The 26,747-nt window shown below is 45.1% G+C and overlaps 1 long non-coding RNA gene across 2 annotated transcripts in view; it reads left to right on the top strand.

The window, feature by feature from the left end:
• LOC138570250 (uncharacterized) overlaps nucleotides 1-26,747 on the top strand; it is a 378,134-nt gene that overhangs the window by 76,562 nt on the left and 274,825 nt on the right. For both annotated transcript variants that reach the window (XR_011303432.1, XR_011303433.1), the window contains exon 2: nucleotides 11,783-11,872. This is a non-coding gene — a long non-coding RNA (uncharacterized lncRNA). The remainder of the gene's footprint in view (nucleotides 1-11,782; nucleotides 11,873-26,747) is intronic.

The following is a 26,747-nucleotide window of genomic DNA, read 5'->3' as shown; positions in this document are numbered from 1 at the left end:
TCAGAGGACACTGCAGCGCTGGTTCCCATCCATGTAAGTGAGGGGAACCGGCATTGCAGAGGGATGCAGCAGACGGCGGCACACAAGCAGGTGTGCCGCCCACTGGTAAGTAAGGGGGTTGGGGAAAGCCGGTTGTCAGAAATGTCAGCGCGAGAGAAAAATGAAAGTCATTTTCAGTAAAAAAAACCTTTGTTTTTTTTCTCCTTCGGACATTTCTGATTCGATGAATTCATGGGCATTCAATCCAGATAATCAGCTGACCAACTTGTGATAAGTCATCTCAACGTAATGAATCTAAATGAGACATTTGCAGTGAAGTTCTATAGATTACCACTATGCCTCCGCCTCTCTTCCCTACATGGTTTATAGAATGTATTAAATAGCCATCTGGCACTAAATAGTGAAGGGTTTCCTGAGACATATCAGTGAACCATGTCTCTGTAATATAAAGCTCATGCTCCTCAATAAACTCAAACACTTCAGTTGAATGAGCGATTGCAGAGCTGGCATTAACCAAGGCTGCTTTCATGGATAAATTAGCAGACAGTGTGGGTAGCAAATGATTAGTGCATGCATGATTCAATAGCCCCAAGTCAATGATTTTATTCAGCTGCACGAAGAGTAAACTTAGCCCCATTGTTATTTTATTCCTGCAAGGTGGAGCTATCATATTTGTATACAGCCATAGATACCACTTTCTCGGCTGATCACAGTTGAAAATCCGGGTCCATGGCTTTGGCAAGTCAGAACTTCAAAGCAAACAGCAAAACGGGCAGCGTTTCCTGGTGACGGCCGCGCTGCCACAAACAGGCCTAAACAGGCTTCGTGTCAGCGCTTTGTGCTGTCGCGGACCAGTTAAGGCCTGCAACGCATGTAGATGACGTCTCTGTAAGAGCAGCTGTTGAGTGCACCGCTGGGAATTAAAGTCACAAACACTGTGTCGGATTTGGCAAACACCAATGTGCCAACAACCCCCCCCTAACAATGGATTCTACTACAAGACTGTGGTACAATGCTTGTTAAAAATGTCTAAACACTTTACATGTTGGACATTTCAATTTTCAAATGACTAAAAAGACCAAACAATTTTTAAAAATAAGCTCACACAAGTAAAATGGATAGCTGCCTCCAGTAAACTGACCCCCTCCCCACACAATGTAGGTCACCAGCAGTGTGGCAACAGAGATAGGTTTACTTCACCAGTCACCACCATCTTGGTTTTGCGACACCAGTACTTTGTGCAAGAGATTGGTACCTGTGGTAGACTAGACAGTAGTCTGTGGGAGAGAAAGAAGAGGAGAGGAAGAAGGGGCCGGAAAAGCAGGGATAGGACTCAGGTTGGGAAAATGAAAGACAAGTCTACAAAGAGTGGAAATAACCAAATAAAAGTACAACCACTCACTGTATACCACTAGAAATTCACCCATGAAAATCAAAGCATAAACACTCAATATCACTACATCTCCAAACTTAACCCATGATTCAACTATGGTATTGAGTGTTAAGGTTGCATTTGTTGTGATTTGCAGTGAGGGTTTGTACTTCGAGTTTCATGGTTGAATGTGTAGTGGTTATTGAGTGGAGCGATAGAGTAGAGAGGGAGATCCATGAGTAGGCTAAAGCAGTACTCCAGTCTACTGGTAACCCGTTTAGAGATAAAAGTATTGGCAGCGTGGTGGGTGAGGTGTGGGTAGATATTCCTGATATTTAGAAGATTGATCCCGGCCACAGTGGAAGTGGTGTTGATGAAGTGTTGGAGCTTAAGTCAAAGGGGACATCAAGGTTGCAAGGCTTGGGTGATTGAGTGAGGCAGTCATGAGGAAAGGATATAGGGGTTGTGGAGTGGAGTTAGACTTATAGGCCGGTAGAAAGATTAATTCAATCCTCAACAAGTTTAGCATCAGAAAATGTAGTGCCACCCAATGTTGTATGATGGAGACAGAGTTGGTAATGGGCTCACAGATGTCAAGAGTGTAGGAGGCAGAGGAGAAGAAGATCGGAGTAGCATGAGCAATGCGGTGATGTGAGAAGCTAAAGGAGGAGTACAGTTGGCACTGGGAGGAGGTGTACACAATAAAGAAAGAGAGTTTAAGCCTTGTGGGATCCCCATTGTAAGGCATGTGGGGGAGGAGGTTGTAGAGTTCCGCAAGATGGAGAAGATGTGATCTGAGACATGTAAGACTAACCTTTCAAACCTGAAGCCAAGGGAGAAAGAAGTATAGAAGAGGGAGGGATGATCCACACTGTCAAATGTGGAAGAAAGATCAAGTAGAAAGATCATAGAGGAGACAAAAGAGTTGTGAGCATTAGTCAGAACATTAAAGACAAGAATGTGAGCTGTATCCACCGATGCCTGCTGAGGAACACCAACGGAAGGGGATCACACATGGGACGAGCCACTGTGTAGTTGATAAGGCAGTTGAAGACGACGTACTTTAGGGTTTCAGAGTCTTGGTGAGACATAAGGGAGATAGATCCATACAGTCATGAATTGTTACAGGCAACAGTAGATTTCTTCAAGCTGGGTGTCAGCTCTACAGGGCAAGCAGGAGACAGCACAATGGGGAAGGGAGAGTGGAGGGTGGTGAAGAGAAGGATGGAGGGTGCAAGATACAAAGGTGTAAAGTGTTTTCTGTATTTGTTGTGATTTTAGAAGAAAATGAAGAGTTATGAGTGTAAAGGTGTAAAGGTAGAAGGATATGAAGGGAATTCTCGTGGTTTAAGCATGATGCTGTGGGTCATAGAGAGCTTGTTGGGATGCAGCAGAGACTGGATTTAAGATCAATATAAGAATTAGGTGTATTAAAGTCAAGAGCACTGGTGAGGGCCGTTGGAGAGTCCTTGTATGATGTGAGAAAAGCAGGGAAGCAAGCTTTGTGCTAGTAGAAGTGGGATGAAGTCTCATGATAATACTAATCTTCTGGATAGCCGGGGAGATTCATGGTTGGGGCAGCAAAGGATGAAAAAGCCTTGTGGGTATCTGAAACTTGGATAATGAAGTGTATGAGGGAGTGGTCTTAATCTGAGCGTCAACAGGGAGTGCTGGGGAGAGAAAGGAGGAGGATAGGAAGATGAGATCTGCAGAGTTGCCAGAGTTGTGCATATGTTGATTGAGCAAGAAGTGGTCAGAGAGGGTGGAGTCCAGTTGGGGTTGTCAGGGCTTGGCCATGTGAGATTGAGGTTGCCTAATGACAGCAATGACATCACCCTGGAATGATTTGAGTGGTCGGTTGAGGCCAAAGAAGAAGCAAATCAGGGTGCCAGGTGTGAAGTAGGTGGGTAGGTCAATATGGGGGTTGGGAACGGGAAAGACAGAGACGTGTTCAAAATAAGAGATGGAAAAATCAGTGTTGCTTTCAGAGGGGCTGATGGCATGTCTTTGGCTATTATAAGGCCAACACCACCACATGTGGTTAGAAGAGGGGAGTGGAGGAAGGTAGTGAAGTCAGTGTGTAGGTCAGCCTTTGTGGCAGTGTCAAGTGGGGACATCTACGTTTTGGTGGTGGCTATCACAGAGAGTTGTGGGTGGTGGGCATAGATGTAGTGAGTGGGAAAGGAAATTGGGTTGCAGAGAGAACGGGGATGGGGCTAGTGGATAGGGAAGTGAAGAGGAGTGTTGAGACAGTCCGAAGAAGCACAGCCAAGCCTCAAGAGAGACAGGAAGAGAGAACGGAAGAAGTAAACTGTTAAGGAGCATGGCGGATAGATGGAAGAGCAAGAAGTAGAAAGAATAGAGCTGAGAGGGGGAAGTGTGACTCGGAGTCTGCGAAGGGGTAGTGAATTTCCTCTCTCTATGAATATCCTTGCGGAATTAGGAAGACAGGCACTCACCTGTCCCCTTTCTATTGTTGTGGGGGGCTGCGTCCCACCCCGTGAGTTTGGAGGTGGGGTTACTGCCTGCGTGCCAGTTGCGGTTTGGAAATTAAACAAGTTACAAGTATCCCACTGGCTCCTCTGTTTTCATTGCTGCATCATTGGTGCTTGTGATTGTATTATATCCGCAAGCGCATATCTAACATTGGCGACAAGGAAGTCTCATGCCCGAGAGTAAAACCATGGTACCCTCTTGGGACCACGCACCAGTCTCCTGCTCCTGTGGCCCGTCGGCCTACAGCCCACAGCTGTAACACAGCCCCAACTTCAAGAAACATCTATGTTTCTCTGCCTTTTGAAGACGGCAAGCTGAATCCTCACGGTGTCTAGCAGCACAACACGCGAATGCTGCACATTAGCAGGCACAGTCAGCCCTGCAATCCCTCAAAACCTCATCTCCGCACTGCAGTGTGTCAAATCAGCAGGACGGGAAGTGACATTCTTACCTGCACCGCCACGGAGGAAAGCTGTTCATTTTGGACTCAATACGTGTCCCATGTGTTAAGTGCATCGCCACGGAGGATATTCAGGCGCATATTCAAATCAGTCAACGTCACGTGAGCATGTGATTTAACAGGACTATGTGGACAGTGCTGCTTTCAACACTGGCACGTGCAGCAATTAGCACCTACAACATCACATCACGGTGAGAGCTATATTCGATCTTGTGTGCTTGTAGTCAATCACCAAGTCAGACAATGATGTGGGCAGCAGCTCACGTAGCCCACCAGTGAGTTCACCCCCTCCCAACCCTGCGCCCAAGGAGGAGGGAGGACATTAATCACTACAATTACAGGCCATACAACATTTTGGCATTTCAGACACAAGGAACCTGGCGCCAAGGTGGAACAGGGGGCTTAAAGAATTGAATATTTACATTGATGCAACAGGTGTCAGAGAAGAACGCCGCTTCTGAGGCATATTGTTACACTCGCTAGGCACCATTGTGAGAAACATTGTCTTTGAAATGCCAGAAAAAACGACCAACACTTTCCAAGGCATGATTGACTCGTTAAAAAATTACTTTGCGCAACTAAAAAAACATAGATTACAAGCTCCACATTTTCCACACATCTACGCAAGGCAAAGGAGAAAACATGGACACTTCGTCATGAGACTGATAAAAAGGGCACAATATTGCGATTTTGACCGCTATTCCACAGAGGAAGCTTTAAAATCACAGGCCATTGCAGGATTTGAATCCCCCTTTTAGAAAGAACTATTGCAGAAAAGCAGGAGCCTTGAGGAAATTCTTCAACTTGCCAGAGCAGTCCCTGCAGACGGAATCACTAGGCAACATTAAAATCACACAGACAGCATCATCAGCATCCCTGTACCGTGTACGCATGTCAGAACGAAACCAAGAACAGAAGAAATGCTATAGATGTAGCTACATTTCCCGTATGGTGGGCCTTGCCCAGCCGTCAGCCATCACTGTGACAAGTGTGGAGGAGAAAACCACTTTCAATCGGTGTGCAAAAACATCAAGTTCTTTCAGACAGCTGAGAGCAACAGAGACCCTAGACGACAGGAAAACCATCACCCGAGGTGGGAAAGCCCTCAATTGAGATCATAGTGGTCTCCATCGCCTAGCAGAAACGACTCCCACAGCAGAACAAGAGACTCGGCTCACAGGGACATGCGGTGTAACAGCAGAAGAGGAAACGCTGAGAAGTCCAGATACAAGGGTGATCCACAGAGACGTGCACCGCAACAGAAACTAAGATACCTGAAAAACTTTGCTGAGACGGAGTCATGAGTCTAACGCATTCTCATCAGTGGTCGAAGGGTGTGGACGCAGTCGGGAGCGGTGCTCCTTTACTACTTTTAATTATGTTTTACCATTCCTATACTTTTATTTTAAAAAGAAACCGTTCCGGAATGGTTCATTTTAAAATAAAAGTGTAGGAAGATGTTGAAACTTGCATTTTCAGTGCACTGCACAGGACGTTTCCTTAAAGAGCAGGCACATGTATTTGTTTTTTTTTATCGTGCAGGGGAGGGGGCGCGGCGATTAGGGTCTGTGGGAAGCAGTGCAGGCCAGTAGGGAACATAGTTCCACTACTTCTTTCCGTACACTTCGACCACTGATTCTCATCGAGTGGTGACTCGAAGAGAGGATATGTACATGCCATAGGAAACACTACAGCAACCCAATACAGCCCGACCCTACTGTTGCAAATAAATGGACAAGATCGTGAATTCCTAAAAGACACCGGAGCTACGGTGAATGTCATCAACGAAGAGACTTACAAGTCTCTCAATTACAAGAAAGAGCTAAAGAAGGCATACATTGATATATATCCATATGGCACAACCACACTGCTTGACTGCAAGGGAATGTTCAAGGCCATGTGTACATACAAAGATAAAAGCCTGAAGATCATAATATATGTAGTCAATGGTGAGGTTTCAGGTGGGAGCATCCTTAGCTTCTGCTAAGCCATCCAGGTGGACTTGGTGCATGTGATGTATCAGATCATGTCAGCCTACACAACCAGCCCAAAAGAAATGATGATGAAAATGTTCCGGCACTGTTCAAAGGACTTGGAAAATTAACAGGGAAGCAAATCAAGTTGCATATTAATACTCGCATTCAACCGATAGCACAACATTATCGCAGAATACCCGTCAATGTTGAGAAGCATTTGGAAGACGAAATACAGTCTCTACTAAATCAAGACATCATTGAAACTGCATCGGGACCCACCCCCTGGGTGTCCGCCATTGTGCCGTACCAAAAAAAGAAAATAACACAAGCATTTGCATTTGCATGGATATGAAGGCAATAGTTGCAATAGAAAGAGAGCGGCACCTTGCACCCCAGATGACTGACATGCACCTGTTGCATGGGGCAAAAGTCTTTTCCAAGCTAGACTTACATGAAGTTTATCATCAGCTCAAACTACATCCGGACTCTCGTTATATAACCACTTTCTCCACAAACTTAGGGCTCTTCAGTTATAAACGACTTGGCTTTGGAGTATCTTCCACTGCAGAGATACACCAGGTTATCAAACACAAACCTCATTGCCTGAACTACAGCAATGATCTTTTAATTTTCGAAGCGACACAAGAAGCGCATGATGACACACTCAGGAGGGTGTGTATGGCACTTGAAGAGGCAAACTTAACACTAAACACCGACAAGTGTGAGCTCAGCAAATCCGACGCTCAAATTCTTTGGGCATATCTTCTCTCACAACGGTTTACAACCGGGCAAGGTGCATGTGCTCGTAGAAGCTCCCACACCAACCTCGGTATCTGCTGTCAGATCGTTCTTAGGCATGGCAAGTTACTGCACCAGGTACATTCAGGACCTCGCCACCGTCAGCACACCTCTTTGTTTACTCACCGGAAAAGGGCAAGAATTTTCCTGGCTTACTGACTGCGAGGAAGCATTTCAAGAGATTAAATGCATTGCGTCTTCCTCATGCATGTCTTACTATGACGCAGCATTAGAAACCGAATTGACAGTCGACGCTGGCCACATTGGCCTTTGGGCAATCCTAGCGCAAATAAAACCAGGCACGTCACCAACATCGGCAAGACGAATAGTGGCATATGTAAGTCGCAGTCTATCTCCAGCTGAGTGTGCCTATTCACAGCCCGAGAAAGAGAGCCTCACTCACAACCATATATGGCAAACCAACAGCCAAAATACCACCTCACATCGCACAATGGGGATTACGTTTACAAGAATATTCCTTCACCATCATCCATCGACCAGGCAAGGACAGCAATCCTGCTGACTTCCTGTCTAGATATCCTCTACCTGCAAGAGATGAGTGACACTCCATCAATTCCAACCAATACTTAAACTACCTTGTGAGCAATGCACTGCTAAAGTCAATCACGCTGCCGCAAATATTAGAAGGCACGAAGAAAGACCAGCTGCTCCTAACAGTAAAGAAGTATGTGACATCTGACAAATGCCATCCCAAGAACAAGCACAAGCAGCCCCTGTCGGCAGCAGAAGAGACGCAATTCTAGACATTCCGCCACATAATGCACAATTTGTCCGTCTCCCCGGAAGGGCTGTTATTAAAAGAAAACAGGATAGTCATCCATGTAAACTTACAGGACCAGGTTCCTGTGTTAGCACACACAGGAAACGGCAGCATCGTGTCCATGAAGAGACAACTCGGAACCAAAGTGTGGTTCCCGCAAATGGATGACAAAGTTAAACAGACACTAGGAAGATGCATAGCGTGCAAGGCAGTCGCTCTGTGCACTCTTCCTGAACTCCTTAAAATTACAACAATGCCACTACAAGTGTGGGACGAGGTTGCTGTGGACTTGTTTGGTCAGGTGACCAACAGAAAGTACGTACTGGTCATAATGGATGAAATGTCCAGATTTCCAGAAATTCTTTTGATCCACTCCCAGGCAGTCATTCCAACGCTAGACAAGACATTTGCTGATTATGGAATCCCCACTTTTGTGAAGTCAGATAATGGTCCCGCATTCAGTGGACATGATTTTGCCATGTTTGCCGAACACCTTAAAATTACACCTCTCTGGCCACAGGCCAATGGAACAGTGGAAAGATTCATGGCCAACCTAAAACGCACCCTTCAAATCTGCTTGGTTACCAAGGGATCATTCATGCAGGCCATTTGCACACTTCTCCGCGATTACAGAAACACGCCATACAGTTCCTCGGGGACCTGTCCATCAGCACTCATGTTTGGTCATGTGTTAAGAACGACCCTTCCCAACAATCCCAACAGCAGGCCATCCAGCAACATTGCAGAAAAAGCCTGGACAACAGATCATGAGAGCAAACGCAAAATGAAGGAATATGCAGACTACGAAAGAAGGCACAACCCAGTAACTTTTAGATAGGGGATCAAGTACTTGTATGTCAAACAGAGGACTCCAAGGAAATCACTGCCTCCAAACCAGAACCCATGACAGTGATTCATGTCCAAGGCACCATGGTAACAGCTGCTACTTCCACCGGCAATGTCACCAGAAATTCTTCATTCTTTCGGTCATTTGAAGGTAATCTGACTCATGAGAGAGATGAATCAAAAAACTGTGATGACTCGTCTGATGTTGACTAGAAGTTCATGGAAGGCGACGTGGACACAGATGACAGCGAGAGTATTTGTAATGGTAGAGGCACTCCTCCCATGCAAAGTCCCTCTAGAAGGGTGGTTCGCAGGCCATCCAGGTGGATTGAAGAGAGGGTTAAGCGCCCAGTCCTTTGCTGAGCAAGGGGGAGATGTAATGTCCTCTCTCTATGCATATCCTTGCGGAATTAGGAGGACAGGCACTCGCCTGTCCCCTTTCTATTGTTGTCAGGGGCTGTGTCCCACCCAGTGAGTTTAAAGGCAGGTTTACCGCCTGCGCGCCAGTTGCGGTTTGGTGATTAAAAAAGTTACACGTATCCCTCTGGTTCCTGTGTTTTCATTGTTGCGTCATTGCTGCTTGTGATTGTATTATATCCGCAAGCGCGGATCTAACACGGGGGATATCAGGCTTGTGTAAAAGGGAAGCAGTGTTCACAGGAGTTGAGGAACTGACAATATTGGCTGTGGTTCATAGTCCTCCCCTATCAACCAAGTTTGTTGTGTGGTGTGTAACCATGTGGTAGTTTCGCTCCTGAAGAAAACAGAGTGAACTCTAAGACGGTTGAAGAAACCTACGATGAATGTGGCTGTATGCATTCTGGGCATGTGGGGATTCTGCACTCAATAAATCAGAATGCATTCTGGGAAAGTTATACCTGTGGGACATAAAGTCCTTTTAGTATCCCTGTACTCGGGGAAACAGAAAATATGCTATAAGGTCTACTCATGGAAACATTGTTACTGAGTAAGCCGGACTGCATTGTGGGAAATGCAGCCTTTTGAATGGCTCTGTATTGAGTGTGGTAGAGTGAATTCTGGTTCATGTGGCATCTGAGTGAGGTACAATGCAATTTGAAGCATGCACTTGTGCAAGGGCATTTTTACTGAGCAAGACAGAGTGCATTCAATGACCTGTAATTTTTGGCAGAATCTACACTGAGTTCGGCAGAGTCCATTTTGGAACATGACGCCCTTTATGGGAACCTGTACAGAGAGAAGCAAGCATCTTATTGGTCATGGGATGTGCCTGGGTGTTCAGTAGTGAACCATGCAGAGTGTATCCTGTGACATGTAGTCCTGTGGGATGATCACCGCATATGAGATGCACTCCTTTATATGGCATGTAAAGCGGTAGGTGCTTATGCACTGGGGGAAATATATTCCATTCTTGAACATGTCCTCCAGTGAGGCACTCTGTACTTAGCGAGGCAGAGTGATTTGTGGGACATGTACTGTTGTGGGGTAAAGGGTTCTGCTCTGATGACTGAAGCGTGCATTCTGGAAATATACTCATTTGGGGTGTCTATGTTCAAACAGCACATAGCAAGGAAGCCACAAACGGCCTGGTACCAACTTCCTCTCGTGCGGAAAATAAAGCACTTCATCCCAGAAAACGAAATCAGATCTGCCAGTCTTGGTCCTCTCCCACCTGTATGGTGTAAACACCCTTTTGGAAGGCCTTCCAGCGACTACCCTTGCACCCCTGAAATATGGCCAGCATGCTGCAGCAAGTCTCATGAAAGAACTCTACAATTTCGACCATATCACCCCGACCCTCATCGAACGGCACTGGCTCCCACTGCAAGCACGTTTCATCTTCAAATCCTGTTACTTCATCTACAAGGCTGCCACCCAAAAATTCCCAGGCTACCTCACTGAGAAATTCAGCATCTCCAGAGGCCTGCGAGCCACCAGAAGCAATGAAATGGGCAGACTTGAATTACGATGATGCAGTAAGGAAAGAACCAGAAAACAGGTTGTCTCTATCTATGCTCGAATTACAACGATGCAGTAAGGAAAGTACCAGAAAACCGGCCTTATCTGTCTACGCTCCAAGACTCTGGAACCTTCCATGTCAACATCAGACGTGCCCCATCACTTCTACAGTTCAGGAAAGAGCTCAAGACCTTCTGCTTCAAGGAATGGCTCCTCCTTAACACCTAGGTCCACAAACCTTGCACTCCCCCCCTACCTGAGACTCAGTGATCTGCTCCCAATGGTCTCCCGCCCGGTTGGTTGTTTGTAGATCTCTTGCTGGCAATTGCCCACCTTCGCCCTCCCCCATTAGCTCCCTGCTCCTTTTTTCGCTGCTTCCCTCACTGTGCTCTTCCCCCTATGATTGCAAAGCGCCCCATTGCTCCCCGAATCTCGGTCTGCACTCAATAAATACCCTAATAATAATAATAATAATAATAATAATAATAATAATAATAATAAAAATGAAGTTGTGTGCATTTTGGTTGAATGGTCGGATTACAGGGTCATTTGTTGTTGTTAGTAGTACAGAAAGCTGTACCTGGCATTACAGCAGTTCCTCGTCTCATTATCTGGGCTCAAGATGAGGGTACAGGAGGGTGGACGGCGTCTGCCCACTTTTTTCAGTGGGTGGACGTCATCGCCGTGGGTATGCGTGAAATGGAAAACATTGACTGTTTTCTTTTTATGCCAACAGTCGCCAGGTTCCCAGGCCGGGCACTTCACCACTGTACTATATAACCTGATGAAAAATAACAAACAACTAAAGGTGAAATGTCACATTTCGGGACTGTATGTTTCAGGGAAAGCATTGGTATTGATCCTTGGAGTTTAAAAAATGCACACCTTTTAACGTTTTCAAAACACTATTAGAATATCAGAAGAAAATATCCTCTCTTGTTGTTTTTTTGTGTATGTTGATTTTATGAAAGGCAAATGCCATTCGTCCTGTACAATTTATATGGTTATTGAAAGCCAATTGAATTAAATGTGCATATTTCACCTTGATATGCTAATTGCTGGTGACGCCACATCTCATTGCGTAAGGTTAATGAGACCCCCACTTTTCTTTTTAGGCCTTGTCCCCTGCATAATATGGCTGTGCCTGCCATATTTTGACAGCGTCAGACTGTTTGGCAGGAAGGATCACCTGGATGCTACATCAGGTAGGCCAGCCGAGGAGTTCTGGTAGACTGTGGAACAGTGGCAGCTGGAGAAGAGTGAGACTTGCCCCCTAGCGCGATGCAGAGGCATTACATCGGGAGCCTGTGAGGGGAGGGGCTGATAAGATATTAGTGACAGTGCTGTAATGAAAGGAGCAGCCATCTGGGTAGCTCTAATGACAGTTAAGGATTAAGGTCTCGGATTGAAGTCAACAGTTTCTAAGGTTCTATTGTTCATTCATCCCCAGTTTCCTTTCCCAGCATTTGTTGCGGACATTTTTTGCCTGAAAAAACTCATGAAATTCATAAATTGATTTATTTTGAGGCCTCCCCCAGCCCCTCTCCCCTATTATTTATTCACTACTCCCCACCCTACCCCTTACCATGCCCTTCCCCGCCCCCAAAATATTTGTCAATCTATTTTTTCGGGCAAACATTTTCAGCAAAAAATATAGCGAAAATAAAATGGACGATGAATGAACGTCATACAGTTTCCAAGGCAACGTGGGCCATGTAAGAAGTTAGAAGCGTGGGAGGTGAAATATATAAGGGAACAGTGTGACATGTCTTGCGGTCTGGTGTAATGTGCTTACGGTCAAAAGGCGGCATTTTATCTGAATTGTGGTTTCCAGCACAATATGAACTGGATTTGCAAGCGTGCAGCACTTATAGCCAGGGTATCTCTCTATTATTGGTGATGCCCATGGGGTCCAGCATAGTTTGCTGGTCGTGGAAGGCTCCGTTAGAGTCCAGTTGTAGGCGGTGCTCAGTGGGGTGTAGCAATGTGGTGAAATCAGGGGACACAACGTCTTGGAAGGTTTGTGTATTATGGTTGGTAGACTTTGGTGGTGCTTGCAGGGCTTGGCATAAGCAGTAAGGTTGGTGAAGCGATTGTGCATTTGGGGGGCAACAGGAGAGCACCCTCAGGCCATTGTCCAGGACTGTTCTAGGAGTGTATGATGGGACAGATTCTCTGAGAGCCGTGTGTTAGTGGGGTTAGAGCGGGAAGCCTCAGAGATAAGTAGGACATGGTGGGGTTCTAGCCGACCAGGTAAGGGCAGGTATCAGCATAAAAATTCCATAGCTGTCATGGACCAGCGAATAGCAGTTTTAGCCACAAAGTTTAAAAAAATCTCTCGATGCTGCAAAGGTGTCCAGAAACATGCGAGCAGGGCAGGCTGAGAAAAAAGGTCATCACGTTACTAAAGTCATGATCCATTTAGGTGCAAAGCAGGATTTGCGCTTTACTGAGGTCTGCTTCTGCCAAGCAGTCACAGAGCTTTGACCTCATGTGACTTCCTAAAGTCTGCAGATTTCGTATCCCAGAAGTATATACAAGGGATTTCAGACAAACAGGTTATTGGTGGAAGGTAAATGCTGATTTCTGAAAATAAATAATGCACAGGAGGCGAAATATGTGAGTGCAGAGAAATAGGTTAATGGTGATTCTAGAAAATTGTGCTTGCTCCATCACTACATATATGAATTACTGGCGTTTCAGTTTGTCACGAAAGTCAATGATAGTGAACACAAATTCTCAGAACAGTTTTGCTGAAGCACACAAGGCACTCCAGTGGAATCCGACTATTTCTGAATATGTATTAATGGTTAACTCGAAAGTGGAATGCAGGACACACTTCTGCTGTGTGATGCAAATAGGACAAGTACTCTAGCTTTATGGCCCTTTAGGAATGTGCATGCAATGGATGATTTCACAGAATAACCGAACCAACTCAGGAAGATTTCAAAGTACTGTTTTATTAACAATTATCTAAAACAGAGAGTTACAACGAAAATCAAAGGACGTACGCTCAATTTCTCTCAACGACTTTTTCACACAACATAGACTTTATACTAAAAACACGTCAGAGGTGGCAAATAATTAAAAAAAACCACTAGGCTTAAGAAGAACATCTAAGTATACTGTCTGTAGGAACTGGGATTGTGATTGGTTGCCCACTGTCAGGTGGGCAATATATGCCTACCTCTAAAACATGTAATCTTCAAAAGCATTAGGTATACGGTTTCTTATTGGTTTCTCAAACTATACGGTCCTTCATTAAATGAGCCTCTACAATTGGTTGGCACGCTTGTGCCATGTCTGGAACATTCGGTTCACTTAGCAGCACGTAAGCCCAGACCCAGGTGCAAGGAAGTGGGCCTAACTCTATCTCCCCACCCAATTATCCCAACATCTCTCATCACCCAAGCCTTCTGCCATGAAGATTGTCTTTTTTTTCTTTTTTTTATGATTTAAAATAAACCTTTACAAAATAATGCAAACCATTACATGTATATACACATTAAACATTAATCACATATAAAATCTTTCACATTAAAATAAAAATGCAAATAAAAGTACATTTTCATGCAAGTACAAGTTAATAGTCAGTGCATCATAAATAAATAAATAAATGTCCTTCCTGTAATAGGCACAACAGACTTATTGAACTTAATATAATTTAAGTTCCAGCTTCAATAATTCTGCTAAAAGAAAATCGCTTTCTGCTGGATTACACATATTTTACACAATGGGATCTCACTCAACTTGTTATATACCCACATCTCTTGTGATTATTACTATCCAAGAGGGAAGCACCCTTGGTTGATGCTACTTGCAGAATTATTTAGCACATTGTAAGAAAGTAAATACATACACATTAAAGTAAGTCATACATACACCTAATAGATTAGTCTCAGATCTTTTCACCTTTCAACTTCACGGCTACTTACAAAGTTGCTGCTAAATTCGCTTCAATAATTTTTAATAACTGTACCAGGGCAAAGGTTAATGGGTTATAATTCCCTACCATCATCCTCTCCCATAAAATATCAAGACACCCAACAACGTTTATATTGGTAATTTTAGCAAGAGTTTTGTATGGGCTGCTCTGAATTGGGGACATTCCAAAACCAAGATTGGTTTTGAACTTGGCCTTGTAAAGTATCCACATCTCTGGGAATACATGGGAATGCGGGCACTCACTATCGTTGTTCTACGACTCCAAGTTCGACTCCATTTTCAACCTTTGCTCACGTGACAGGAGACCACGATCTGGTCCATTTTGCAGGTTTTAAATGTCTTAAATGAATAAAAGCTGGCACGCTTGGCATTCCTTCTTTGCACCTTAACAAGAGATGATTCATCCTTTGTATGTTCGTTCCTTTCCAGAATAGATAGCTGACCTTGGCTGCTTTAGTCTTGACTCCATGCTGGACAACCTCGCCATGCAGCTCCATGACTCACTTATTCTTGCTACAACACAATTTCTCCCTTTCTTCTTCATTGCTCTTTGCTTACTAAATTCATGATACCGATGTCCAGCTCCTATTCATTGGTGGCTTCACCTGCATTCTATTTCACTATTTATAGCCAGCCTCCATGATGACTTAATCTACCTTGCGTCTTTACAATTATTGAACAGTTGATTCTCTTCAACACTTTGTGCACGTGTAATCTTCTTTTTTGTATTTAAAGGTTCTCTTGATTCTTTTCTTCGTCATTAGTTTCCGTAGGATCCATGCATCCTCTTTGGCCAGTACCATGAGATGTTGTTCATACTCTTTTATGACTTCACAGGCTTCTTTCCTTGCTCTTTTTCATATTCCTTCATGGAATTCCTACCTTAGATTGTCATCCCTTCGGAGATACATTCGATCAGGTTTTCTCAATGGGTATCTTCTTTCGAATATACGCTGCGGTATTGTCATAATTGCTGGTGCCAAATCCTGCATGATCTCAGACTTTCAACATAGTGGAGGTAGGGGGGCGGGATTTCCTGCAGAGTCATGCAGTTGCTCCTCTACATACTTGTCTATCAAACTAATCACAAAACAGAGTCAACTAAGGAACTGTTTTCCTCTATTTAAATTATCATCATCATCAAGTTTATTTTGGATAGTCATAGAAAATCCATAAAAACAGTGAATAATACAAGAATATCAAAAATTTAAGAATCAGTGAAAATACATCCATATTAAACAGTGTTAAAACAGCCAGGAGGGGTTACAAATACATGTCATTCGATATTGTCATTTAGTTCATTACGGGTCAATGACTGCAGCAAACATGTTCTATGATTTTTCAAAAACAAGAGTAAAGACCAGGCCACACAGGGTGGATTTGCCCACAGCAGATAAATCAATGCTGGCCTATACTGCACAAAGCCCTGTTCCCGCAGTATTGGCCTAATAAGACTACTTCTATATTTCACATAGATAGGGCGAAAAAAAATCAAGTGGGCTAGATCCTCATACGGAGCATCACATAACGGGCAGGTTCGATCCACACACCCATCCCCCACAGACCAAGCTGTCACCACATGGATACAGGTGAACCTTGCCTGTGTCAAAAGTACACAGTCTGTTGGGAATTCAGCCCAGAGCAGATAACCGTGAACACCCTGAGACATTATGGTCATCAGACGATGATTCTTGAGCTTCAGGATTTCTAGGCCTTCTCTATTCAATCTTTTACAAAGCTCTTATATCATTAATACAAAGGACCAGTCTCTAAATATGGGACCAGGATTCGAACATGTGTTGCTCTGCGTTGTCTTGCTTCTAAGACAAATGTGCTGCCTCTAACATATCCTCCCAGCCCTATATAGGCAAATATACCTATCTAAACTATTACAAAAATGTAAATAAAATGTATCTTTGATTGTTTCTTATCATAATGCAATTTTTATCAATGTAGTGTGTTCACAACATATTTTGTCCTTTTATTGAGGTTGGTGGAGCTATACCGATTAGGCACATTTTTAGAATGCAGGCCTTAGTAGTGTGGGCAATGCACAAGTGACCCTCGAGTTCACTGTGAAAAGTTGGCATCTATGAAAATAACAGCTGTGGTACCTTTTTGGCAGTGTGAAGTGGGTGTCCCAGGAGAGTTTCAGAGCGGTGGCTTTGTGTAGTGCGCCATGATTTCCTGAAAGAGTGAGTACGGTTGTCGGGTAGGAGTAGATGGGGTAAGGGTCAACGCAGATGCCAGTAGAATAAAGGACCCGCTAGTTAGTGTGTCTCTTCTGTTCACCTTGGACCCTCACCTTGCTGAGTCAGGGCTCAATGGCCTGTCATGTGTAGCTTTGTCTCTCTTAGCTAATTTTAGCACTTTTTCAGAATTTGTTTCTTAGATAATTCAGAACCTAGCAGATTTGAAAGCATTTTGAGCAATTATAAGTTCTAACAGCATTGTAGCCATATTGTTTTGCAATTTTAGACTCTGCCGGAATTTGAGTTAAAGTATTTTTTTATTTGAATCGTTTTTTTATTTTTTATTTTATTTATAATGCGCACAATGGACCATACATGACAAGCGAAAATCATAAACAACATAGAACATACAAATAATACATATTGGGGGCCGGATGTTGTTAGGGTAGGAGATGGGCAACATACAAAGTACAGAAATGGTATAAGCAACCCCAGAATGTTACAGGAAGCTATCCCGCAGTATCCAACTGCCTGTGGGCATTAGAACCTAGCAGTGTCAATCCCTATTCACGCTAAAGGACACATCCTGGATTTGCTTGCAGCCCATAATGTTAACCATGAAGTCAGTGGAGTTGAACCATGCCCAAGGTCTGACCACCACTGCATATAACTTTCAGATTAAAACAGAAGGTATTGGCAAAAAAAAAGCATATACACAAGGGCCCCATTTTAGTAAGGAACCTGAAAAACCTGACAGCTGACAGCTGACAAATTAAAACCCTGGGCTTCCACACTAACCTCAGAAATTGTGGAGGATGACACTCAACAAGAAATGTCTACCTTATTCATCTCCTCCCTTAAGGAAATTACAGAAACAAAAGCACCACTAAAGAAAAAATCTTGTCCCATTGAATGAAAAAACAGCAAATGGTTCAATACAGATATTCAAAAATTTTAAACAAAAAAAAACAAACACCTTTATGATTGGAGAAAGAAAGGAGATGCCTAAATCTTGGAAGTGTACAAAGAAACTACCAGGATTTATAAAAGGGCCATCATACAGGCCAAAAAAGACACATTTAATGGTAGAACAATAAAGGCTACAGCGGACACTAGAGAATTGTTTAAGATTCTAAAAGAGCAGGAATGCCCTAATGGACCCAACAAAGTAGGACTTGTGAAGGACAAGGCATGGTGTTCAGGAATCAGGGAAGCTATGACAAAAAAATTAGAAATATTAGAAAAAGTATTGATGAGAAAAAAAACCTTGCTTAACACCTCACCCAAAATAAATACTAAAGAGGTTGTTAGTCAACTGAACATTCAACAGGAATATAATTTCTCACCAATCACAGAATTAGCAGGAGTCATTAGACAACTGAAAACGACCAGCTGCAAAGGGGATCCCCGCTCGGAACTGATCATTAAAGAATGCGCACCTACTCTATTATCAGCGCTAACCAAATTTGTAAACACCTTGCTTGCTCAAAACCATGTGCCAAAAGATTTAAAGGTAGCTTGGATAACACTGCTCCTAAAAAGGAAAAACATTATGCCCATTCTCTCCAACCAATTACAGACCAATCACAAATACACCATTTATCCTAAAGATAGTGGATAGGGTTGCTTACAACCAAATTTCAACATACCTCAGTAATCATCAGATATTAAACAAACACTAATCAGGTTTCAGAAAGTACCATGGCACAGATACAGCCTCCTCAACGTGAAACCCAAACTATGGAAGCATTGGATGTAGGACAAACTTCAATTCTGATGATCCTTGATCTCTCTGCAGCATTTGACCTGGTGGACCATTCCTTCCTGGCCACCAGGTAGAAAGAGACAACACACGTCTCTGAGCAATCAATTCAATGGATTGTATCATTTCTAAGTGACGGGCAGGGCAGGGTAGCCAGCGGGCAGGCAGTCAGAACCGATAAATTTAGTTTATGGAGTACCTCAAGGCGCATGTTTATCCCCTTGTCTTTACAACATTTTTATGGTACCATTCTTTGATATGTTGGAACACAAGGGCATCAGGTCTTCTAACTATGATGATGATACACAATGTTTCATTCCACTTACAGGGGTACACAGTACAGATGAATTTGAAATCAACAAGATATATGATAGCATCCAGATATGGATGCTAAATAATGGCCTCGCTTTAAACAACGATAAAACAGAGCTAATGGTGGTGTGAACAAATAGTAAACTGGATAAATCAGGAACATCGTTCAACAGCGTCAAAATCGCAGATCGCCATATCAACACTCTAAGGCAAGTTAAAACTCTGGGCATAATCCTGGATCAAAACGTATCTATGAAACCCCAAGTAAACAGCCTCATCTCGTCATCTACCTATAATCTGAAGCTATTGATGCACCCTCGGCCTCTAATATCACAAAAAATTCAGAAGCAATTGCTAGAGCTATAATCCGCGTTAAGATTGACTATTGCTGTAGCCAATTTATAGAGACCACACGAGCATAAATTAATCGGTTACAAGTGATCCAAAATAGTGCAGTTAGGATGGTGAAAGGTCTGCAATGGCGATACGATAGGAGAAGCCAGCTCTGGCTACCTGTGAAGGCAAGAATCGAATACAGATTGCTTCTAATTGTTCATGAATGTCGGACAGGCCGAATGCCAACCTACCTAATGGAAGATGTGGTAGAGAAACAGAGCTAAAGAACTCTGTGATCCAGTAATACCCATCTACTGCAAATCTAGCAATACAGTAAAGGGAGCTTTTAACTTGGCAGCGCCCATAGCATGGAATGCCATTCCCCCAGACCTAAGAGAAACAGAGTCCACAGACACCTTTAACAAGAAGTTAAAAACCCTGTTATTTTATTAGTCCCCAGAATAATGAAGAAGTCTGTGCCTCAGGTGACATGCCGGTTTCATCCTGATTTATGTTACACTGTGGGACTCATTACGACCCAGGCGGTAAGTTACCGCCTGGGCCGTGACTTTACCACCATGGCGTAAACTACGTTTATGCCATGGTGGTTGGCGGACTTACCGCCCCATTCCGACCTTGGCGGGGCGGTAAGTCCCCAATCCCCATTTACCCTTCCCCATTCCCATTTTTGCCCCATAGGGCATAATGGGAGTGGGGAAGGCGTTAATTACGCCACCGTAAATTACGGTGGCGTAATTAACTCCATGGTCCCTTAGCGCCATGGATTTTAACACCTGCTGGGGCCTCATTACGACCCTGGCGGTAAGGGGTTAACGCCAGCGTTAGCTGCGCCGACCCCTTACCGCCAACTACGAGGTCCCTTAGCGCCATGGCGCTTTTAACACCTGCTTTTAGCAGGTGTTAAAATCCATGGCGCTAAGGGACCATGGAGTTAATTACGCCACCGTAATTTACGGTGGCGTAATTAACGCCTTCCCCACTCCCATTATGCCCTATGGGGCAAAAATGGGAATGGGGAAGGGTAAATGGGGATTGGGGACTTACCGCCCCGCCGACCTCGGAATGGGGCGGTAAGTCCGCCAACCACCATGGCGTAAACGTAGTTTACGCCATGGTGGTAAAGTCACGGCCCAGGCGGTAACTTACCGCCTGGGTCGTAATGAGGCCCCTGGTGTTAAAAGCTCCATGGCGCTAAGGGACCTCGTACTCAGGCGGTAAGGGTCGGCGCTGTTTACGCTGCCGTAAACCCCTTACCGCCTGGGTCGTAATGAGGCCCTGTGTCTGTTTTGTCCTGGTTATTTGTGCGCCCATAAGTCTTCGAGTATCTCGGCACGCGTTAGAAATAAAATGTAAAAATGTAGAAGTAAAAGTAAAGTAGCTACAAAGACGACCCCCTCCTAGGCCCCCTCCTATGTCCCTTCGCATATATGAGTGGATGCTAATTGACGGGGACACAGATGGTGAGCCTTTTTCACTTCAAAGGCGACTGGAGCCGATGTCATCTCCAACTGCTAACCTCTTACTGTGACAGCGCTGGCAAAGTACGCTAGCCCTCCTACCCCGCCACTCAGCAAAGTTAAGGGGATGAGGCTCAATGCCTCCCTCCAGGCCCCCACCCTCTGATTCAGGAAGGTGAGAGGGATAAATCCTCTCTGTCCCCTCTCCCCCACCCCCAACCCTCCCTTCACCCTCCAGTTTCAACACTGCTTCCCGGAGCCGCTGCAAGCAAATGGAATCCGTCCTCGGGCACGTGACCACAGATAATGGAATGGTGAGACTATAGTTACTGTAATTCCTTAAGTGGTGTGCGATGCATTGAAGCAGGGGTCTGCTGTGAACAGAGTTGGCACCGCAACTGGTAGCTTCTGTTGAGCAAGGCTGGCACTACATTCTACCCATACACACCACTATGTGTTACCCAAACAAAATGTTGAATTTTAAAATGCAATTCTCAATACCTTAAATACCTTAAATGAGAACGCCAATGCGTTTATTATGGCCTGGCAGGTCAGGTGCCTGGCAGGGAGTTTTGCACGGCGTTTCTGTCTTTAAAACTCGTCAATTTAAAACAAAAAAAGAAGCTTTTTTTCCCTCTGCATTCGAGGAACTATGAGCCCGTGAAATGAATCCAGCAAATATGTCCACCCCGTTTTTTTCACAGTATCAACATTTACACTTACCACCGACCCCAAGCTACCAAATTAATAGAAATACATCAATTTAAAAAAGGCAAAAATACAATTTTAAAATATCCCTCAAATAAAAGAAACCACAAAAAAAAGCCAATCAGTTAAATTCTGAAAAAGAGACTTTAGGGTCAGTGGGGGTTATGAACTGCCACCCTATTAGCATCCCCAATGTTGACTCTTTCCACTTTCCTTCTGATTCAAGATTGCTCAAAGTATATAACATTGGGCCTCATCACGAGTTGGGCGGAGGCTGTTAAATCCGGCGGTAGCGATATTATCTCCGCCCTATTCCAGCTCGGCACTATTACAGCCAGCTGTAATAGCGCCGGCTGTAACCGCACCGACAACACAACGCGTTATCACAGACCTATCACAAGTAGAGTGCCGGCGCTGATAGCGCTGAAAATACCCCTGGCCAAATGCTGGAGGTAAAAGAACACAGGTGAGATTAACAAAGTCACACTTGGAAACAATGCACAGAAGAGGCCTACGAAAGTCCCACCCAGGCCCCAAACACACTTCCCTACACCATGTTGCCATTATGAGCAGGGAGGTTAGAGCAATAAAGGCACAGGTGCAAACAATGCACACAAGAGGCCTCCAAAAGACCCACCCATGCCCCAAATACACTTCCCAACACCATGTTGCCATTTGGGGCCGGGAGTCTTGACATGGACCTCTGCATGCTGTGCCAGGAGCTACAGAGGCCTGACATCCAGCCCAGGGCCCTGTGAGCACAGGAAGAGGGGGGATAAGGAGGATGAGGAGGAGACCAGCCCCAGCAAGGTGGGCAGCCATCCCCAGGGTCAGGCCATCCCCTGGGCCCTGACTGATGGTCAGTTGGCAGCCGAGTACAGGCTGGACAGGGCTACCATCACCCAGTTGCTACACACAATCCAAGGTGACATTGATAGCAGGATTGCCATCAGCACTGCGGTGCCCTCTCTCGTGAAGCTGGTGTCAGTCCTACAATACCTTGGGCTGGGCAGCTTCCAGCACACAGTTGCCATGATGCATGGCATGGCGCAGTCCACATTCAGTGCAGTCCTGTGCCAGACGCGGGATGCACTGCTGCGCCATGTGAACAAACACATTGCATTGTCCACCACCCAGGCACAGGTTAATTAAGTTAAGGCACAGTTCTATGTGATTGCCCCAGCGCCAAACGTGATTGCAGCCCTAGACTGCACACATGTTGCATTGGTTGCACCCCATGACCATGAGGCAGCGTACAAGAATCGGAAGCATTTCCATTCATTGAACGTGCAGATGACCTATAGCCCAAACCTGACCTTCAGCTACTGCTACGCTCACTACCCTGGATCCACCTACAAATCCAATGTGCTGCGCGCCAGCACACTGCCATCCTTCATGGAGAAACACAGATCCCAACTCACATGGATAGTGGGTGAGTACAAACCCTGCCTGAAATGCATGCCAAAGTACAACAAATGTAGGGGGGGGCAGAGCCACAGGAAGCCTTGCATGCCACCAGCAGCCACAGCCAGCACCATCACAGCACCAGTACCATATATGTGGCACACAAGGGCACCTGCAAACGGCCACCACACCTGGACCCACAAAAGGTGATGGCCACACACTTCTCTTAACACCATAACACATGGGACCACAACAACCGGAATGAACCTTGTCTGTGTTGCAGTGCTGCTTTACACCCTGACACACAAGAGCAACCTCACCCAGGGAATCACACAGGGATGCAAAGTGCGAGGAATGCAATACCTATCCTCTAAACCACTGTAGATGATCAGGATCAAACTCGAACATGAACATCCCTGAGAGAGTGACCTAAGAATGCACATATACATGCATGAGAAACAAACAAAAAAAACTGGTGCCATGTAGATAAATCTCCACCATCCACTGAGACAGTCAAAACCAAATACAAATCACCACTGTCCCTAAACAACCAATCATGACGGGAGCCTCATTCTGATGGTATGGATGCACAACTGTGCCAATCAAACCCAGGGAGCAGTGCATGTAGAAAGTGGGCTACAAGGGACATGGCACACATTGCAGGGCAAACCCGTGGAAAATTAATACACTATATTCCAAGTACAAGTGGCTACATGACGGTACCTTTTGAGCATGAGTGTCACACACAATCCCATACACATAGGTCATCATCCACCGGTTCAAGTCCAGTAATCCCATGTGCAGGCAAATGTAATCTGCCACAGGACATCCCACTCAATCACACAGGGTTCATGTACGGTTCGGATGATGTATGGCCTGAAAGATGATGGATGTGTACCAATCAGCCAGTCACATTACATGTCCCTGTTGAACACTAAGATGACCACAGTGCATAGTGTTTTGATGCTTATTCCTTCTGTTTCCCCTCCCTTGCCTTGTTGCGCCTTGAAACACTTGCGTATAGGCGCGTTATAAATGCCATATCATATCATGTGAGAGTCTTCATTAGAACCATCATAGCATAATAAAACACAAAATGCAATGCAGGAAAAACGGATAAATAATAGCACCATCCACCAGACCAAGAGTCCCAAACCTCCACCAATCACCAAGTGCTGTATTTACCTACCTCTGGCAGGCCTCCTGCCCCAGGTCGAGAGAGATCACTGTTGCCCCCTGACTGGGTCATGAGTGTAACATTGTCACACAAATCCAACGGTTACCCCTAGGTGTCCTCCAGTGGACACATGAGACATACCGATGTACTAGACAAGAAGCCCCAACTGCACTGGTAAAAAGGGTGGGGAAAGCTCAAACGCCTGATGTTCGCCGGGGTAACCCAAAGGGCAGGAAGACGCCGGGCAGGTGGTTGCACCTCTACTGAAGGCCTTGCACATCTCACGTTCCAAGAACCAAAAGGTTGTCACACTCATGAAATGGGACCATCAGTCCACACTGAAAGGTTCTATTTGTCAGGTAGGGAGAGATGGTGTGGGGGGATGCTCCTGTACACCGAATGGTGCTGCCCCCATTTCAGGTGCATACTTCCACATCGGCAGCCAAGTAACAGCCACCCTCCCCCCAACCTCCCGTTAAGTGTCCCAGAAGAAAGCCCAGGAAATGTATCTCAACTTTGGAACATCCTACAGGCAGCATGTTTTTGTAAGAACAAGGAAAACAATTCCCAGATCCTAATTTGTGTTGAATAGTCTGAATGGAACATCACATTTCAAAAACACACTATTATCACTCCTTAACATGTAAACAACTCATCAATTCTGACGGGGAGATTGAACCTGCTGACTACTGACCCACCGTGGACACCAACAATGGAACGTTCCATTCATCCTCCATTCCCACATGCTGCTTGGATGACCCGTCACCCCCTATTAACCCAGGCTATGATGTGAGTGAGTAGCACCAGAAGGCATACCAGCCAGCCAGTGACTCCCCAGCCTGCATCCTGCGAGGTAAGGGGGCAGAGATGGGGGGTACGGGGGTGGCATTTTGACAACATCTGCTGAGAGTGACACTTTTAATTTTCAATTTTCAGAGCAACACACTGCGATCGACCCACCAGGGTATGAATACATAAGATCTTAATATTGGTATCCTCCTCCACCACGACATCTTCACATATCATCAATGAACATGCCTGTATCCACCCTGGATAAATGCACGCCATGTCTCTAAAACATCAAGTCCCTATATACAAAGCCATGATGGATATCCTAAGATTCATATTTCCCAGAGTCAATTTGTCATGTAATTAGATATGATGGAGGATCATCCTTCTCGGACAGTGCATTATTGTTCGCCCGTCTCACCTGTGGGATTTACAACCTCATGGTACCCAGCCAATAATATGCAATGCCGCTTAAGTATGACCCTCCTCTGCTGTCCCAGCCTCCTAAAGATTGTATTTAGGAAACCTAGAATGAGGATCCCCTCCCAGCCACATAGTGTATTGGCTCAGTTGGGGGTAATACAAAGAAGCTTGGTTTTGTTTTGCTCAAATACAAAGATGGTCTCTGACATAAATATGAATGTGATGTTATGCCACTTCAAATAATGTTTTTTCACAGCTTTTATATAGAGGTTCCTACTCTGGCCTCGGCGATTAACCCTCTGGTTACCAAGAGGTCATCACTGTCTAATGCATTAGACCGAGTGTCTTGTTTTCGAATTTGTCCTAGTAAGGTTTGTTGTTGTGATGCTTTCGATATTTGACTCGGCTCCAAGTCGATCACTCTGTCCTGATCAGAAAAGGCAAAAGTCTCGCTGGCAACACTCGCCACAGTGCCTACCCCCAAGTAAATCACTTTGATGACTACAATACTTCAATTATGATGTCTGGCACCTGCATATGGCTATCCTGCTAAGCTACAAGTACATCCATGAACTCTTTTAACCTTTTGCAACACTCTTCAATGGCATACGCCCTTCTGAATCACACCCTAGGGGCCAGAAGGTGGAGGCATTTCTTCTGCAGCTTCAAGTTGCTGCACCATGACAACTGCGTATGGCTCCCATGCCCACTGAGGCATGAGACTCGTGCTCGATGGTGAGTGGCAAATAGTTGTATCCTCTGTGGTGAGGGCCAGTTGCTCATGTGTCACTAGCGCGCCCTTGTCCTGGAGGCATTCACCCGAAGCCCCGCGTCCAGCACCTTAACCTCCCCTCTCACTGGGCTCCTTGCCACATGCTGGTCACTTCGCTCCACATAGGGTTCAATGTGCACAGCCAATGTCATCTCCAACAAAGGCGCCCCCTATCTCATTTAAAGCCTGTTCCTTCAATATTCTGGGCATGTTTCTAAAATGCATTCACCATGAGGTCATCATGGTGCAACGAGAGGTATTTAACGGCAGGCAAATTATTAATTCTCTTTCTGAGTTCTGCTTGATCAGCTGCATTGAAAATGTCATTTTGTAAAGCCATCCCAGGCTTTCGTCGAAGATCCACCATGTAGTCACCCCTTTATTAACATCTGCCATACTTGATATCGCGCAGATCGGCCACAGTAACTGCGACACTTCAATGGTGAGAGGAACATGCTTCATTGCCACATCATGACTGTCTGGGTGTCATCCAGGATGGGGATCACACTGTGTGGGGGTCATGCAGTGCTTTAAGTGGGCTGGGGCCATCTGGGGCCGGGCACTGACAGTCTCCAGAAAGTGGGGCTGAGCCCTGCCAGGGGCCCCATTCCCACCACAACATTGGCGGGACACATTATCCCACCGTGGCCGCAACCACGATGGGAGATACGGCCGCCATTATGGCTGGCTGGAACTTCTGTCAGTCACTGTAAATCCCTCTGTTGCCCCCTCGTGCGAGGGGTCGCCAGAGGAAGTTACTGTCCTTTTGTTTCCCGCCCTCC

Source organism: Ambystoma mexicanum, chromosome 1p, assembly GCF_040938575.1.
Source record: "Ambystoma mexicanum isolate Mex_15411 chromosome 1p, UKY_AmexF1_1, whole genome shotgun sequence".
In the NCBI taxonomy this organism is placed as follows: Eukaryota; Metazoa; Chordata; class Amphibia; order Caudata; family Ambystomatidae; genus Ambystoma; species Ambystoma mexicanum.
This window is presented reverse-complemented; position numbering and strand designations above follow the sequence as displayed.